General features: G+C 34.5%; 1 long non-coding RNA gene across 1 annotated transcript in view; it reads left to right on the top strand.

The window, feature by feature from the left end:
- Nucleotides 1-20,213, top strand: part of LOC147572014 (uncharacterized) — a 217,686-nt gene that overhangs the window by 141,820 nt on the left and 55,653 nt on the right. Inside the window, exon 2 of the long non-coding RNA XR_015246892.1 lies at nt 2,722-2,991. This is a non-coding gene — a long non-coding RNA (uncharacterized LOC147572014). The remainder of the gene's footprint in view (nt 1-2,721; nt 2,992-20,213) is intronic.

The following is a 20,213-nucleotide window of genomic DNA, read 5'->3' as shown; positions in this document are numbered from 1 at the left end:
AACTAATATAGTATATAACATAGTTTCACAAATAATAAGTAATAGAAAATGTGCATTTTAAATTAAATAGGATAGTATGTTAAACTGTAGGATTCATCTAGAAAACATAATTTTTCCTCTTGAATGACCCTAGAGTTTACTTTAAAGATAAGGAAAAAATTGGTTCTGAATTCACACATTAAATTATAAGTTTTACTTTAGTGCATTTAGGTTGAGTTATGTTTAATTGTATGTGCACTAATTGATATTCTCATTGTATGTGAGAAAAGTAAATCAACCTCAAGGGAATATCATGCTTCCTATGCTATAGTGATTAGTTAATATACAATGGTGAAGGTGATACTGTTCTCCAGAGGATACAAATCATGTTTGTGCAAATTTTGTAATTTTGGTATTTTTTAATAACCTGAGCATAGTTTCTCCAATGAAAACTCTGTCCATGAAATGTCCGTCAAAGATTTCGCCATTTAAATGTACCTTTTCTGGAATCAAAATGCTCAGGTGTTGTACAAAAATGTATATATTAAATAAAAGTATTTGTATAATGTTTGTAAAAGCAGAAGTATTTTTTAAATGATTACATTTACTAGCATTATGCATAACAAATGAATTGATTTTTTTTAAATGAAAAGTGACCATAGAATTGCTATTGAAAGATTTAAATAATATGAAATTATCCCTGAAGTCAAAGGAAGAAATCTAGCAACTGCCAGAGATACTATTCAAAGTAAGAAAGAAAGAGACAGAGATACTCAAATTAGAGAGACTCAGAGACAAATTAGACAAATTAGAGAGAGAGAGATTGGGACTCATTTTGGTCTTTCTTCTGCCTTGTCATTTGGAAGGCACTAACTGAATCCAGCTGCAAGGTGTCAACAGGACAGCCTGGGAACTACTGCCAGGAGGAAACAGCCAGTTTGTGATACCAAGCAGACCAAGCAAGGGCAAGAAATGGATTTAATAGGAAACAGGACAAACTTTGGAACAAATGTCAAATCAGCTTTGGCCAATTACTTTTAGGGAATCAGTGAATTCACACTTAAAACAAAGTATTTCCTGTAAGAGAATGATAGAGATATCTTTCCTGAGCAATAGTATATATGCACATATGATTGATACATATAGCTTTATAGTTTTTGAAACTTGCTTTAGTATAATTATTTAAATTATTAAAATTAAACATTATCATAGAATTTTAGAGACTGTTTTAGGGGATCATCCAGTTCTCCATTTAACAGATGAGAAATTTAAAACCAGAAGACTGTGACTTATCAAACCTTCATCTTCTTACTTTCAGTTAAACTTAGTGTCTGTGGTACTACATATTCCCTTTTAAAAGTTCTGAGAAAATATGTGCCTACTTTATAGTAAATGATATACAACTCTTACGTGTGGGACTGTAATAATCTCCATATAAAATGTGTATGCAATTGCAACTTAGAAGAATCATAAATATGATCTAAAATCTATATGTTATATGTAATATGTGTTAATGAAATATCTACAAAATGACAGCTCTGGGTTTTATTTCTTTTTTTTTTTTTTTTTTTTTTTTTTGAGAGAGAGAGAGGATCTTAAGCAGGTGCATTACTTGCAGGCATGAAGTATCCTCATTGCTGGTACAGATCATGCAGTGTTGAGTAGTTCTAGAAGGCAGCAACTTTTCTCAGTGGTTTCCTAACAGTGCTAGAGGCAGAAGCTCTCTACTCTACATAAATTTTGAGAGTCATCTATAGAAGCGAAGCCCATGAGTCTCCTTCTTCAGCCCTCCTAATAATGCTTTGGGCCATGTATGTGTCAAAAAATTTATTCATGCTTTCTTTATGTTGCCTATAAACCAAGAAGTCTCATGACTAAATAAATAGAATCTGGAAGTCATTCCCTGTAACAGATCTGAAGAAAATAGGGATTATGATAGGTTATTCATCCTGGTTTGTTGGAAGGGTGTGAAAATCCATAAACTCTAGAAAAAGGAAGTCCAGCACACTCAGTGCTAAAGTAGTTAACTTAATTCTTGTGATTTCCTAACAAAACATATTGAAGACGAGCTATGCTGGATCACATAGCTGGTGCAATTGAGTTAAGGAACTAAGAATTGTGGAATGGGGGCGCCTGGGTGGCGCAGTCGGTTAAGCGTCCGACTTCAGTCAGGTCACGATCTCGCGGTCCGTGAGTTCGAGCCCCGCGTCAGGCTCTGGGCTGATGGCTCGGAGTCTGGAGCCTGTTTCCGATTCTGTGTCTCCCTCTCTCTCTGCCCCTCCCCCGTTCATGCTCTGTCTCTCTCTGTCCCAAAAATAAATAAACGTTGAAAAAAAAATTTTTTTAAAAAGAATTGTGGAATGGGCTGCTTGGTTATAAGTATAGTAGAGAATTTAAAGCAAAGATATTAGGCTCAATATGCTCATCGCTAGCTCAGTTTGGAATCAGAAAGCCATGGATGTTGTAATGCTATTCTAAAATATTGTTATTCTTGCTGCTGCAGAGTTTGTATACCTGAAATTCAGATATAGCTGAATTCATCTGATATGCTGAATTCAGATTCATCTGATATGCTGAAATGGGGTTCGTGGTGGTTTAATACTATGTCAACTTACCTAAGAAAGGACTAATGTGTGCAAAATCCCCTTTATTATACAAATCCAGTTTGGAATTGCTCAAAACAGAATTTTGCAAGAAGTTCAGAAAACAGAAGTGAATAACAGTAGCTATTACTCTCTGCAGGTCATCGTGGATAGAGGTGATGAGAGAAAGATATGGAGATGCTGCCAGATTCCAGCTGGTCTTTGTTCTCTCCCTGGAGACAGATGAAAAATTCCAGTGGATTGCCATTTTCCTCAACCTACAACACTCTATGTCTGATTCTCCTTCTTTACTGCTGTCCCTGCTGACCAACAGTAACTCCGTTGTAAGACTCCGGGCGATAAGCACAAGGCACTGTCAGATCCACCAGTTCTTTGAAGTTCCTTTCTGACACAGGCAACAGGAGGGCTGGTGAGTGAGTTCCCCTTCATTCTTTATCTTTCCTTGTAGAACCTACCCCAGCTTCTTCCACATTAATGCAAGATATCATTCCTATAAAAGAATACTTACTCTATAATACTGATACTGTTTTTGCTTCCCTGACGGAAACTTCACTGACATATCTTGCAAGAGGATGCCAACTCTTCTTAGGCCTTGTCGTGACAAACTCTCATTAAGTACGGATCCTAGTATTGCCCCATGAACCATAGAAAATCAATCTCGAGAAATTTTTTAATGTTAAAAGAATTTCAAATCTCCCATTTATATTGGCAAACTCTAGGGAGTATGTATAGGAGTGGATTCTGTGAATGCTGTACAAAATAGGAACAGGTCGGGTGCAATATGAGTGCTCTTAAAAATGAATTTCTATGTATTATCCTAGCTTGATTAATGAGAAATGGTTCAAATTGTTTTCTTGATTGGTTGACCAAATCATAAACTCAGTCTTTGATCTACATTGGACTAAAGGAAAGTAACAGACAATCCATTAACCTCTCATTAATTATGTCCATCACAAGGTCAAAAGTATCTCCCTTTATAATGGTATACATATTTTGAGTAGTGTCCATAACCTTGAAAAGTACTACCATAACTCTCATAGCCAAGAGGGACTTAAGGATACATGATGATTAAATGTATGTGGTCTCTTTTATGGGATCCTGGAACAGAAAAAAAAACACACATTTGGAAAAACTAAAGAAATCTGAATAAAGTGTGGATTTTAGTTAATGTATTAATATTTGTTCATTAATTGTAAAAAAAAAATAGTACAATGCTAATGTAATAATAATGGTAGAAAGTTGGTGTGGAGTATATGAGGACCCTCTAGTGTCTCTTTCCAGTTTTTCTCTAAATCTAAAACCATTCAGAACTAAAGTTAATTTAACAAAGGGAGTATTCTACTTACTTTTCCCTGATGTCCTATGATAAATGTGGGAGATTGCCATTTTAAAAAGGACTCTCTGATTTTATTGAGAATGATGATATCCTGGCTTACAGAGGCAAAGTTTCAGGCCCTAACTACCAGAAGTAATGGGCATTGTCATAGACAACAAGGCTAATGCAATAATGAGAATCCTTTTGCAAACAGGGATCTTTGAAGGTGACAAATTGCTCATGGTATGCCTGGCTTTGTGGACAACTCCCATATGTCCACAAAACACAGACAATAACACAAACACAAAAGCTTTGGTTCTGGTTAATAGATGTTAACCTAACAGATGTTAGTTAGTCTGCATGATAGTTTTGGTATCTCATCAACATTCTGTGTTGATGTACCTAGAATCAGTTAATATACCGAGAGTACCTTGAATGAAGCTTTTTAATATTCTTCTGGAAATGCCGTGAAATATAAATGAAATGATGGCACCAATAAATATGTTGAATAATGTTGATAGTCTTGAAAAGTACTTTTAACTTTCACGGTTACTGCAATATCACCAAAGTCTCCTGCTGGCCTTCCCCAAAGAGGTGTACAACTATTTACCTGTTTCATTGCATATTAAAAAGCAATTGTCAACAAATCCAGTGATTATGGGGCAATTATTTTAGAAAATATGAATCCCTGGGTCACAGAGTGGGGACTTACAGGGTTCAGGTGGCAAGTAGAGTTTGGCCTGAGTCCATCCTGGGTGATTCCATGAACCATTATATGTTGGTAGCAGACACTTAGAAGTTGAATGAAGTCAAACATGCAGACCACCCTTGCCATAGCTGATCCCATTACCATCACTACTACCTCTGTAAGCAGCAGAAACTAATGTGAGTACTAAAAAAGACATCATAACCAGCGTGGAGGGGAAGGGTAGGGAACACCCAGCCACTTGATTTTACTTTTATTTTCTTTAATGTCTTACATCGTATAGGAACCAATAATTTGTTTACATTAGAATAGATACTTATACTGGGTATGGATTTGCCTTCCCCACTTGCTATGCTTTACTTGCAGTGCTAAATGCAGAATTATTAAAAGTTCATTCTAAGGTGTGTCATTTCTTACAAGATTGCTTCTGAGCAAGTAAGCATTTTATAGCAAAAGATATACCCTGTCATTTATAAACAGCTGATTACACAGAAAGATGTAATAACTTATTCAGGATTCAGTTATGGTTCCAACCAGGAGACAAAAGCTTATGAGTATGGATTTATCTCCTGTTGCTGGAGATCTACATTCTGATTCAGTGGAGAGAATATGATGCTGTTTCTTTTGTAGTTAGAGGAATCAATAGGTGGAAACGGGAGAGATACCTCTGGTCATTGTGTCTAATTATCAATTTCTAGCTTTTTGATTCCTGTACTTGCAACAAGAAAGCATGAAAAGAGTTACGTTGAACAGGGATTTGAAAGTGGCACTTGACAATATTGAGTCAACTGAACTCTAGACCAATAAGACTGAAGAGTAAGATAAAGTGATGATTGGAATAATTAAAGTAGATTATCAAGAGAAAATAAAGTTGCTACTACGTGATGGGGATAGGGAAGAGAATACATGCAACTTAAAGAACTCTCTTAGGATGTCTCCCAGTATTTCTGTATGTCTTATGGTAAACTGTAATACAAGGTCTGAGCAGTCTAATACAGGAAGAAATGACAGGTGAAACACTTCAAAAAAGATTTGGGTTTCTTACTAGTAGAGGTGCGAGCCTAAAAAATACTGTCAGCATGAAGAAACTTGTTGGGGTTATAACATCATTATTATGTTGAATATTTCACAAGTATATGTGGGTGTAACTTATAAAAGTGTACAATAGAAACGTATACAGTTTACTGTATGTCACTTATTAATAAAGCTATTTTAGTATGAAATATATAACCTCACAACTCTATCGCTATTAAGGAAATTGGATTATTTAAAGATGTGTGCACAAATAAAATTTCGGGGTGCCTGGGTGGCTCAGTCGGTTAAGCATCCGACTTCAGCTCAGGTCATGATATCGCATTTCGTGAATTCAACCCCACGTTGGGGCTTTGTGCTGACAGCTCAGAGCCTGGAGCCTGCTTTGGAATCTGTGTCTCCTTCTCTCTCTGCCCCTCCCTCTCTCTTGCGCTCTCTCTCTCTCTCTCTCTCTCTCTCTCTCTGTCTCAAAAATAAAGAAAGATTAAAAAAAATTCCATGTCCAGATGGCTTCACTGGTAAATTCTACCAAACTTTTAAGAAATAAATAATAGATTTCAATACAGAACTACACAAAATCTTCCATAAAATTAAAATGGAGAAAATACTTTCCCTCTTAATGAGGTCAACATTACTCTTCTTACAAAACTAAAGAAATGATGACAAAATAATCCTATATGAATATAGATGCAAAATTCACACAAGTTTTAAAAATCATATCCAACTATATGTTAGAATAGGTAATGGGGATTAAAAGAGTGCACTTGTGATGAGCACTGGGTGTTGTATGTAAACACTGAATTACTAAATTATACACCTAAAACTAATATTACACTATATGTTAACTAAGTGGAATTTAAATACAAACTTGGAAATCAAAAAACAAACAAGCAAAATAAAATTCATTTATTAAAAACATATTGTGACCAAGGAAGATTTATCCTAAGAATGCAGAGTTATTTTGACATTTAAAAATTAATTAGTGCATGGAGCACCTGGGTAGCTCAGTTGGTTAAGCATCCAACTTTGTCTCAGGTCATGATCTTGCAGTCTGTGAGCTCAAGCCCCTTGGTGGGCTCCGTGCTGACCGCTTGAAGTCAGGAGCCTGGAGCCTACTTCGCATTCTGTGTTTCCCTCTCTCTATGCTCCTCCCCCACTTGTTCTCTCTCTCTCTCTCTCTTTCTCAAAAATAAGTAAACATTAAAAAATTTAAAAAGTAATAAAAAAATCAATTGGTGTAATTCATCACATTAACAGACTAAGGAAGAAAAGTAATATGATTATATACATAGATGCAGAAGAGCCATTTGACAAAAACTAACATCAGATCCTAATGAAAATTATCAGTGAATAGAATCCCTCAACCTGATAAGGAGAATTTGCAAAAATCATAGCTTTTATAATACTCAATGCTGATAACTTTAATAACTCTTCCTAAACTCAGGGCTAAGGCGAGGATGTTAGCTCTCACCACTTCTAGTCAACATTGCATTGGAGCCCTAGCCAGTGCAGTAAAGGTAAGAAGAAAAAAATTCAGATTCATAAGAAATAATTAATCTATCTATGTTTGCAATGTTCTTGTTCTTAGATGACCTGATAGTTAAAGAAAATACTATGGAATCTTCAAAATATCCGCTTGAAATAATAAGTGAGTTTAGCTAGTTTACAGACTATGAGACCCATAAATAAAATCGATTATGTGTGCATGTGTATATGTGTATATGAATGAAATAAGCTGATATTAAAATTTTTTTTAATTCCATTTAATAAATGCAAACATTCTATTATTTGTTCTACCCTTCAGTCCTCATGTAGTAAAAAATTAAAAAGAACAAGTAAGTTCATAAATTTTACATAAAACCTTACATGGTCAAAGAAAGAAATAGAAAGAAAGGGAACACTCCTTGAATGAACTCTGGTGATGGATTGGAGTCAGCCATATAGGTATATATTCATATCATTTTAGTATTCATCCTTATGAATGGTTAAAGAAATAAATATTGAGTTGTGTGTATAGATGGACTCGTAAATATACATATATTTCCTGGGTGTATCTGCTCGGAGGACTTAGAGACAGCAACCTCTTAAGGCAGCAAGCATGCCATCACCTGGATCTTTGTTTCTAAATGCAGTTCTCTAACAAATAGAATTGAGATCCCTTGGAGAGATGGATAATTTAAGAGCTGAGGCAGGATAATACAAGATGAGGCTAGAACATCTTATAAAACCAGAAAGTAAGAGAATGCAAAAAAATAATGAGGGCATTATTCACAAGGACACAGGAGCCAACTATATATAGTGAGCTCCCAAAGGCCAAATCTGTAACAAAATAAATGGCAATAGTATTGGATTATAATCCAAAGACAATACTGAGTATCTGCAAGTCTATGCTGACATAAATAAGTGATTAAATGACAGGATGGATGACTAAATCAGGGGAGGGGGAAAAAGCAGAGAAGAAGCAATTAATTTAACTTACACAACATAGCACCAAGCTTTTATGTAAATTAAGCACACACACACACTCTACAATCATGAATGTTTATACCTGAGTATATACTCTCTCTATATACATATAGAGAGTATATATATATATATAACTCTCTCTATATATATATCCATTATATGCATTCACACATTTTACACATTATATCCACACAATATAATATGTACACATTACATATTATAAATATATGTCTATATATATAACATATATATATATATATATATATATATATATATATATATAAACTCATACTAAAATAGTGATAAATGGATATAGAAAGGGGAGAGATTGCTGTTAGGGACTAAGAAGGAAGGGAAAGAATGCCTTTAAAAATACTATGTGCCATATTTCTATATACAGAGTGCCTTTAAAAATACTATGATACTGGGGCGCCTGGGTGGCTCAGTCAGTTAAGCGTCCGACTTCAGCTCAGGTCACGATCTCGTGGTCCGTGAGTTCGAGCCCCGCGTGGGGCTCTGGGCTGATGGCTCAGAGCCTGGAGCCTGCTTCCAATTCTGTGTCTCCCTCTCTCTCTGCCCCTCCCCTGTTCATGCTCTCTCTGTCTCAAAAATAAATAAAACGTTAAAAAAAATTAAAAAAAAATACTATGATAATGTGTCATGAACTGAAAATATGTATCAAAATAATGATAAAAATAGTAAATGGATGTAAGAAAAAATAGTCCCTGATCACTAAATAATTACCAATTTTATCAGATATCTCATTTGATGATTAGTATAATTCTATACTTAATAAAAGGTAAATTAAATATAATGTTTTCTCCAGAAGTTAAAATAATCATAAATCTATTGAATTTAAAATCTAGGCAACTAGGTCAGAAAAAAACAGATAAAGATTCATTAAAGTACCCATGAAAGACACCTAATACATACATATTATCTAGTTGAATTCTTGTATTACCATGGAAGTAGGTAATATGCTCTTAATTTGATATTAGAGAAAATGGAGTTTTGGTGAAGGTGTGTAATTTGGCCAAGGTCACACAACTAGTTTGTGGGAGAGCAAACACAAGCAACCCATGTCTATCTGACTTTTAAAATTCAGCCTTTCCATGGCACTATATTTACTTTCTTTTAATTAACCCCTGTGAAAACCTTTTTCTTTCTTGAGTCCCAGTTGAGTTTATAAAATATACAAAATGCTCAAAAACAAAATTGTGATATATCCACTATAAGTAGGAGTAGCTACTTACAGCTTTATAAGTGAGGGTTGGAATTTATGTTCAAGTGATTTTGACTCTTCCTTTTCTACATATTCTGTCAAAACTGAACTACAGTGTCTGCAACTGTACAGAGACTATTAGGTGACATGACTCCTGTATTTGCTACCCGCTGGTTTTTAGATTAGAGATATTCACAATAGTGTGTCCTTAGGAAAACATTTGTGTTACCCCCGTTTTCATATTTCAGAAAATAAAACACTCCTTTTTTATTGCTATCAATTTTACTCTTTATTCTATGTCATGTTCTATTAAGTTCAAATGCTATAAATAGCCACAAACATTTGTGAAATGCTATTATAAAAATGTTTAGAACATTTCCATTTTTAATGATCTGGAAATATTTGAATCCAAGATTCTAAAGAAACTTTTTATTTAATGTGATATATTCACATATATTTGTGTTTATTTTATAGGAAAAGAAGTGAGACCATCTTTCACTCAGATTTCTTATAAATATTTGACACAAAATTATCTTTAATGAGCATTTCTTGTTTTAAAAGTCAATACAGCATGTCTTATCTAAAATCTTATCTGAAATCTTTACTGAGAAGTAATCAAAACTTGTGAAGATAATTAAAATTAATAATGTGTATATATGGCAAGTAATCAAGAGTAAATATTCATTCTTATAAGGAAAATATAAGGATTAAGTTGATAATAAGCAGACTGGTTAAATGTGCATTACTGGAAATAGACACGCTTTTTTTTTTTGAACATGCTTTTCTGTAATGAAAAGTCTCTATTAGATCTTTAAATTTTTTTCAACGTTTATTTATTTTTGGGACAGAGAGAGACAGAGCATGAACGGGGGAGGGTCAGAGAGAGAGAGGGAGACACAGAATCGGAAACAGGCTCCAGGCTCTGAGCCATCAGCCCAGAGCCTGACGCGGGGCTCGAACTCACGGACTGCGAGATCGTGACCTGGCTGAAGTCGGACGCTTAACCGACTGCGCCACCCAGGCGCCCCTATAACAGGATCTTTAAAAGCAGAGAAAGGCATCAGCAATAAGGAAATAAGGATTTTGTAACCTGGTATTTTTTAAAGACCTGTGAGATGAGGTTAAATTATTTACTTAGTTCACAGTTAAAATTCAGTAGAGAAAAAAATTAAATCCTTACCTTAATTTCAGTGCTGTTTTATAAGACAATTTTAAATTAGAATCTGCGTACCTGTGAGCTGTTTGAAGAAACTCATTTATTCTTGTAATTTATTAATTTTGAAAAGCCGTTTTGTAAAATTTGCTATGCTAGACCCTGAAGCTGCAATGGCAAACTATTCTATTTGCCTTAAAAGATATGGGATTCTCAAGGAATAATAATAATACTAACAACTAAAAAAGGCAATGATAGTGTATCTGATAGGCAATAATGTGTGCAATATACATTTCCATCAGAACCGGAAAGGGTCGCCTAATTCAGTATTCAGATATCAAGGAATGTTTTCTATAGGAAGAAATTCTGATCTGTAGATGGCTGTAATGAATAAAAGTTTCACAGATAAAGGTTAAAGACAGAGGTGGGAAGTACTGGGGAGAGTGATGAGGATGAGTGCTCCGTGCTTAGACAAAGTGATACTGGGAGTCATTGGAAGAACCATAAGTAGTATAGTTTGGTAGAAATGTCACATGCATGGCATATGCATGGCTACATAGAAAAAGAAGTAGGGAGCAAACAATGAAGGAGCTTATGGTCTTTCCTAGGGAAATAAACGTTAGTAAAGAGGCTGGTGTTATGTTTCAGGTGCTAGATTCATCTGGGCATAGTGATGGAAGTGCTTATGAAGAATGAGGAAAAAGGGTGTGGGGCTGTTTTGAGCAAGGACTGAGTTCATGTCCTGATATCTCTCATTGAGTGTGAGTTTAGTGAGAATGGAAGTGTCAGGATTAAGTCCTGAAAATATATTACGTAGAGAAAGAGCAGTCCAGAATGGATATTTTGAAGTATCAGACAGGCAAAAAAAATGAGGGGAGGATAGTGACATGAATTCAAAGGATGAAGATTCTCGCAAAGTGAGTAGTCTACCACGTCAAAGGCCATAGGGAAGAGTATAAGATAAAAAGCGTGCAATGGATTTAGCCACTGAGTTGGTTGCTCATTAACGTGATAAATCTGCTGTTCATTAATCTGAAGGCAAGGGTAAAAGAATTTTGGTAGTAGCATTTTTAGTATTAAACCCACAGTAATTATCTCTAAAGCAAAAACTACTGAATATTTTTCAAGGAATCAAAGATACTCATGTGCTTTATCAAATCTTAGAACTATGATTAAACCATCAATACTTTCAAAGGGTGTATTGCGTAAAACAAATTTAAAGAAGTAGTAAAGAAGGTTTTGCAGTAAGTAATGAACTCATGTCCCATTTTCCAAACAAGTTAAACAGGCTAAAAATAGGACTGGTTTTATGAAGTAGCTAAATGTTTTTCTGAGACAGATATAAAAATTTACATAGGCTAAGCAGAGAGACTTAGGAAACTATAGCTCTGTGTCTCACATTACTGAAGATAACTATCAAAAATTGTATTGTAAGAAGCAGTTTTCTGTTTCTGGAGCACTATGGAGTAGCTTATATTAACTCCATCAAGGAAAGATGAGAGTGGTTATCATGCAGTTAGAAGTTTGATAGGAATTTTTTTTAATGACCTGATAGGTCTCTCACAGTGCAGTAAGTGCAGTGATTATCATACTTTCGGACTTGGATTATTGTGTGACCAGAATTTAGTTGTAATATCTAGAAATTATTAGCTATATGATAATACTTTACTTAATTTTCCCAGGTATCTAAATCTCAGTGCCTGCATTAGTAAAATGTAGCGAATGACAGTATCTATCACATGGGGTTATGATGAGGATGACAGAAAATGATCTACAAATCAGTGCCTGGCATATGCTGGTTCCTTAATAAATCCTTAATAAACATTTGTCTTATTATTGTTGTTACTGTTTTTATTATAGTGAATCACCATAAAAATCACATCAAATATCCTATCTTCAGCTCAGTAGCAAAGGGATGGTATCAAGCTTGAGTAAACAAAATCGCTTGGTTGCAGTATATTATCATCACTATAATTTTTAAATTAAAGAAATATTGTACAGTAAAATTATTGCATATATAATGTAATATATATTGCTGCCTCTTGTTCCCTCCGACATGAAAGAACAAACACAAAACTAAAAGTTACCCAGTTTATATATTTCAGCACACAGCCTTTGCCCAAGTAAGAAGCAACCGGAGTCTAGGAGTTCCATTTCTCACAGTGCATTTGCTTCAAGCAGGAAACTTTATTTTTCAGGGCTAGCTTCCTCGAGCATGTTCATTAGAGTAAGAGGCTTCATTTATTTCTAAGATTATTTTTACAGCCATACATACTGATTCCATTTTGCTAGAAGAATGGAACTTCTGGTACTTTGAATCCCCCAGAGATTTAAAGACTATGGGGCAGAAGAAATTGCCCTCAATCAATTAACCTGTCTTCCTATCTTCTGTAATATATTTATTGCAGAACTGAACCAAATTTCAGTAACATTATATTATAGGAAAATGAGAGGAAAATCCATACTCATGTTGTTATGGTAAGGAATATAAACAGCATGCAGTAAGAGTATATATTTTTACTGTTTTACATAACTTTAAGTTGCTTACAAATTTTCTGAACTTTTTGTTGTCTTACCTTAGGCCAAACAAAACCCATTTTATTTTTAGTTTGTGTTTTATAATTTTGCTTTGGAAATCATTACATATAAATTATTCATAACAAATCCCCATTGCTCAGTCTTTCCATAAAGCTATCCATAAAATATTATAAATGCTATGGCTGTTCAAAACATTTTAAGACAGAGATTTTATAAAAACAAAGTGAGGAATGAAAGCCATTAGATAAATTTTGAAGAAGTTATGCAGTGGCAGCATCTAGAAAAAAATAAGCAGCAACTATAACGATGAAATATATACACATACATTAGCTGTTTATTGTTTTTCTATTATTAGGCTCTGACTATAGAAATTAAATTAATAAATTACATTCATTATATTCTTAAAATGATGTTATGTATGTAACAAAACCTTATATAGGAATCAGAAGATATATTTGAACACTTTGAAGAAACTTTGTGGTCACACATATCCTTTCACTTTTCTTGAGTCTGTCAAAAAGCAGAAGTTTTACTTGGAGTCTTAAAAAATACTCAGTGACAGAAGACCTGTAATTAAATCCTAAACATCAAAGCAGTTGCTACATTCTTTTTTTTTTTATTTTTTTTACATTTATTTATTTTTGAGAGACAGAGAGAGACAGAGCACAAATGGGGGAGGGGCAGAGAGAGAAAGAGACACAGAATCCAAAGTAGGCTCCAGGCTCTGAGCTGTCAGCACAGAGCCTGACGTGGGGCCCAAACTCACAAACTGTGAGAACATGACCTGAGCTAAAGTCAGACGCTTAACTGACTGAGCCACCCTGGCACCCCTATTTGCACTTATTTCTTAACAATTTTGATATCTAGTTCACTGTAGATGTCTATATAGTTCACTGTAGATATCTATCTATCTATAGATATGTAGATATATATATCTACATATATATATATGTAGTAGAGACATCTACAGTGAACTAGATATCAAAATCATTAAGAAATATGTATGTATATATTCAGTTTATAAAATCTCTCTCTCTCTATATATATACATATAGTATATAAAGTCTATATATATAATATGAAGTGTGTGTATATATATATATATATATATATATATATATATATATATATAGTATATAGTATAGTATGTAATATATAAAGTCTTCTCCTCCAAAGATCTTGTTCCAAAACCTACCTTAGCCTACTACCCCAATCATTTGGCTCATATCAATAAACTTGAGATCTCACAAATCTCAATTTCAAATATCCCTGAGTCATTCTATTACCTTTTTATCTTCCTGCCCCCTCTGTTAACCTAACTGCTACAATTTTTCACACCCACCAGAGCTACTTGGACCACCAGCTGTTCACTGTTCTAACTGCTTTTTCTCCCCACCACACATCTTCATTTCCCTCTTCAAGATAGTTTTTGTTGTCCATGCTTATAATCATTCCCTGATATACCTTTTAAATCTCCTTGTTTCTCACTCCCTCTATCCTTCAAATGACAAAAGCACCAACCTTTGTTCCATTTGGCACTCTGCCTGTTCTGCGCCGGCTCAAGCAACTACAGAAAAGCCTCAACTAAAATGTGCTTCCCCAACAGGAATTCTATATGGTTCCTTATTACATTCATTCTCTCTCTATTCTCGATAACTTTCGTATTCACAACCCTTCTCATTATATCATACACTCTTATGCCTGCTACTTTGGATGAATTCCCTTTTTTAATATGCAGCCACACTCTCATTTCGCATACTAGCTTCTACACCGTTAGCCCACCTTAAAGATATGGCTCAAATAATTGTTCTAATTACCTTTTGTAATACATGCCCCCCTCTCTATTGTATCATTTCCATCAGCATAGAAACATGCTATAATATCTCTCATATAAAAAAACATGATTACACATTCATCTATAATTATTTCAGCACAACTTTGCAGGGAGTCTCATGAGAACAATTACCTATTCTTGTGATGTCCACTGAAGGAGGCTTCAGTCATTCGCGAGACCAATACCCTTAGAAATTCAGAAAAGGGGCGCCTGGGTGGCGCAGTCGGTTAAGCGTCCGACTTCAGCCAGGTCACGATCTCGCGGTCCGTGAGTTCGAGCCCCGCGTCAGGCTCTGGGCTGATGGCTCGGAGCCTGGAGCCTGTTTCCGATTCTGTCTCCCTCTCTCTCTGCCCCTCCCCCGTTCATGCTCTGTCTCTCTCTGTCCCAAAAAAAAAAAAGTTGAAAAAAAAAAAAGAAATTCAGAAAATATGTTCTTCTTAAAGTCTCACATGACTTTCAAGTTTTCAATTCCATTGATGATTCCTCAGTACTCATTTACTTGACCTAGCAGAAGCATGTGACAATTGATCATGTTCTCCATTATGAAATACTTTACTTCCTTCACTTCCTTAGCTCCCAGAACACCATGTTCAATTGATTCTGTTGTAATTCAGTGGCTAATATATCTCAGTTTCATTTACTTCCTTTCTGATATATTCATAATGGACTGCTTCAGGACTTAATGTCTACAGTTCTCATCTCTACCTATCTTATCCATTCTTATGGCTTGATATACCATCAATGTGCTAATAACTCCCAAATATGTACTTCTAGCCAGACTAACCTATAGTCCAGACACATCTTTACAACTAATTATTGTCTCTTGTATGCCAGCTTTTAAACTTAACATCTCCAAAACCAAGCTTTCACTTCTTTGCACCAAAACGTGCTCCTCTCCCTAGCTCTTTGGTCTCAATAAAGTCTTCTTTACTCAGTGTCAAAAGTCTTAGTCATTTTTTAGTTTCTTTCTTGTATATATCCACATGAAAGAAATTAGTAAATCTTGCTAAATTTACCTTCAAAATACACTGATAATCTTACCACCTTTCATAGTATGCATTTCTATCACTCTATTCTGAGATATCATCATCAAATAACAGAATTCTAATACCTTCATGATTGTTCTTTCTGTTTTGATCCTTATCCTTGTAGTCTGTTTTCCATGTGCCAGTCCAGGTAATCCTCTTAATATTTAAATTAGATCAGATAATTCCTGTGCTATAGCTACTTGAATGGATTCCCATATGAATAGAGTAAAAGTCAAAATTAATAGAACAGGTTAGAAAACCTATAGAATTTGATTTCATCCACTACTCTGACTTCATTACCTAGCAACTCATTCAGACTCTTCTCCAGATTTGTTAGTCTGCTTATGTTTCTTTAACATTCCAAGTATATTCTGCATCCTGGCCTTTGAATATGCTATTTTTTTTTCTTTTCCTGGAATGTGCTTCTCATAGATATGCACATCTCTTATTCTCTGAACATTTTTAATTCCCTGTGTTTGTGTGTGTGTGTGTGTGTGTGTGTGTGTGTGTGTGTATGTATACATATAGTATACACATGTATATAGTATCTCCATGTGTAACTATATATATATATATATATATATATATATATATATATATATACTACTCTCACTACTCAATTATTAAAAGGACAGCTTTTAATAATTCCTGGAACGTAATATATACTTAATAAAATACATATGTGTTGAATGAATGAATAAATGGGAATTTTAATTCTGACACTCATCCTTTGGTGTTGGGTATTTGTTTGGTTTTCCTGATATTTTAAGTAATTTTTTTTTCTATTGGGATCTGCTTTGGCTTCCCTTAGAGAAGACCTATGATTCTGTGAGCAAAAATTCATATTTTGGCACAATCTGTGAAGATCTCTATTGTGAATCAAATTTCATGTCCATTGATCTGGACAGGTCATCCTATGCTCTTATAAGGTGAAATTAATTTAAAACACAATCACATCTTTTTTATTTTTATTTTTTTCACTCAGGCTGAGATAGTGATATATCACCATGTTAATGGGGGTGGGTAACTTGTTTTTGTTTTAAAAAAAACAGGTTTTTTCTCTATCACTCCCTCAAGGACTTAATCCATATTCATTTCTCTATGTGGACTTGATTTTAAAGTTTGTGTATGTTAAGATTCTTGTCTAAATTAGGTCTGTGTCTTGATCTAGATATTTGGGTAAATGTTATAAAAAATCAATCATTGCTGAATGAACTGCTATATAATAATGAATTGCCAATTATGATTAGCATTTTCTTACCATTTTGACTTTTTATTCTAATAATTTATAAAAAAATATGAAAACTTCAACAAAATGCTATCTTTTATTCTTTAAAAAAATAATTCCAAATTTGAAATTATATGTGCTCAAATTTTTTGTTGTTGTTTTATTTTTTTTAATTTACATCCAAGTTAGTTAGTATATAGTGCAACAATGATTTCAGGAGTAGATTCCTTAATGCCCTTTACCCATTTAGCCCATCCCCCTCCCACAATCCCTACAATAACCCTTTGTTTGTTCTCCATATTTAAGAGTCTCTTATGTTTTGTCCCCCTCCCTGTTTTTATATTATTTTTGCTTCATTTTCCTTATGTTCATCTGTTTTGTGTCTTAAAGTCCTCATATGAGTGAAGTCATATGATATTTGTCTTTCTCTGACTGACTAATTTCACTTAGTGTAATACCCTCTAGTTCCATCCACGTAGTTGCAAAAGGCAAGATTTCATTCTTGTTGGTTGCCAAGTAATGCTCCATTGTGTGTGTGCGTGCGTGTGTGTGTGTATATGTGTATACACACACACACACACGCACGCACACACACATATACACCACATCTTCTCTATCCATTCATCCATTGATGGACATTTGGGCTCTTTCCATACTTTGGTTATTGTTGATAGTACTGCTATAAACATTGGGGTGCATGTGCCCCTTTGAAACAGCATACCTGTATCCCTTGGATAAATACCTAGTAGTGCAATTGCTGGGTCGTAGGGCAGTTCTATTTTTAATTTTTTGAGGAAACTCCACACTGTTTTCCAGAGTGACTGCACCAGTTTGTATTCCCACCAGCAGTGCCAAAGAGATCCTCTTCTTCTGCATCCTTGCCAACATCTGTTGTTGCCTGAGTTCATGTTAGCCATTCTGACAGGTGTAAGGTGGTATCTCATTGTGGTTTTGATTTGTATTTCCCTGATGTGAGTGATGTTGAGCATTTTTTCATGTATCTGTTGGCCATTTGGATGTCTTCTTTGGAGAAGTGTCTATTCATGTCTTTTGCCCATTTCTTCACTGGATTTGTTTTTTGGGTGTTGAGTTTGATAAGTTCTTTATAGATTTTGGATACTAACCCTTTATCTGATATGTTATTTGCAAATATCTTCTCTCATTCCAAGAGTTGCCTTTTAGTTTTGCTGATTGTTTCCTTTCCTGTGCAGAAGCTTTTTATTTCGAAGAGGTCCCAGTAGTTCATTTTTGCTTTTGTTTCCCTTGCCTCTGGAGTTGCTGCAGCCAAGGTCAAAGAGGTTTTTCCTGCTTTCTCAAGGATTTTTATGGCTTCCTGTCTTACATTGAGGTCTTTCATCCATTTTGAGTTTATTTTTGTGTATGGTGTAAGAAAGTGGTCCAGGTTCAGTCTTCTGCATGTCACCGTCCAGTTTTCCCAGCACCACTGGCTGAAGAGACTGTCTTTATTCCATTGGATATTCTTTCCTGCTTTGTCAAAGATTAGTTGGCCATAGGTTTGTGGGCCCATTTCTGGGTTCTCTATTCTGTTGCATTGATCTGGGTGTCTGTTTTTGTGCCAATACCATACTGTGTTGATGATTACAGCTTTGTAATACAGCTGGAAGTCCGGGATTGTGATGCCTCCTGCTTTGGTTTTCTTTCTCAAGATTGCTTTGGATATTCAGGGTCTTTTCTGGTTCCATACAAATTTTAGGATTATTTGTTCTAGCTCTGTGAAGATGCTGGTGTTATTTTGATAGGGATTGCTTTGAATATGTAGATTGCTTTAGGTAGTATTGACATTTTAACAATATTTGTTCTTCCTATCCAGGAGCATGGAGTCTTTTTCTATGTTTTTGTGTCTTCTTCAATTTCTTTCATAAGCTCTCTATTGTTTTCAGTATATACATTTTTCACCTTTTTGGTTAGATTTATTCCTAGGTATTTTATGCTTTTTGGTGCATTGAATTTTTTGAGATACAATAATAATGTGTAGTTTTGTACTAGAGGAAAAAAAAAAACAACAAAACAATTGAATTGAAAGTACAATGGTGCTGACCCTGATCAAAGCACACATGATATGTTATAGGTATGACTTCATTTCAGTTGTAAAGGATCCACTAAATAGTGACACTGAACTTTCTATTTAAATAAAATAAAGTTAAAAAGTAGATATGAGATAAATTTCATACCTACATGGATCAAAGCTATAACTTCAAGAGCTTAAAATAAATTTTAGGAAATTTTACAACCCGTGGAGCAGAAGACTTTCTAACCCAAGATTTGAATATAGATCCATAAAAATGTGATAAAAATCAAAATATTGAAAATTTGATCAGTTATTCATATCTGCATAAAAAAAGTAATTCAAATAACAGTGTCTTTAAAAAGTATTTATTACTTCTGACTTTGTGGTTGTTTGATAGTTCAGCTGATCTGAGCCAGGCTTAATTGATCTTGACTAGACTTGCTTATGTGTGTGTGGTAAAATAGTGGGTGGACCAGGAGCTGGCTGGTTCTGGGAGGCCTCATTCACATGTTAGTAGATAGATTGACCGCTGTTTGAAGCAACAAGGGGTAACTGGGCCATGTGTTTCAACACCAACTAGGGTAGTCTGGGTTTGTTCACATAACGGTGGTAGGTTTCTAGAAGAACAAACTGTATGTAGTGTGTGAGTCTTCTTGAGGCTTAGGTTCAAAACTGGCACATCATTCTTCCTAATGAGCTTTATTGGCTAAAATAAGTTATAAAGTGAACCCAAATACAAAGCACGGGAAATATACTGAATTCATTAATGGAGAAACTACAACTTAGATTGTCAGAGGTGTGGATTGCAAGAGAAAGGGCTGAGGTATTGGAACCATTTTTGCAAAGAATTTACCACAATAATATGTGCAACTTATTTGCATATAAAAGTTTAATATTCTTAATATACATGGAATCCCTGAAGTAAGAAAAATAAATTATATAATATAACTTGACAATAATAAATACAATAGTAAAAAGAAGAATAAATAAATGAATAAATAGTAAATACAGTAGTAAAAAGAAGAATAAATAAATATAGGTGAGTAGTTATCCGAAGGTTTTTTCAAACTTATTAGATGT

Source organism: Puma concolor, chromosome F2 (genome assembly GCF_028749965.1).
Source record: "Puma concolor isolate L17-30 chromosome F2, mPumCon1.1.hap2, whole genome shotgun sequence".
NCBI lineage: Eukaryota > Metazoa > Chordata > Mammalia > Carnivora > Felidae > Puma > Puma concolor.
Note: the sequence above shows the minus strand (reverse complement) of the source record. Positions and strands in the feature narration are given on the sequence as shown.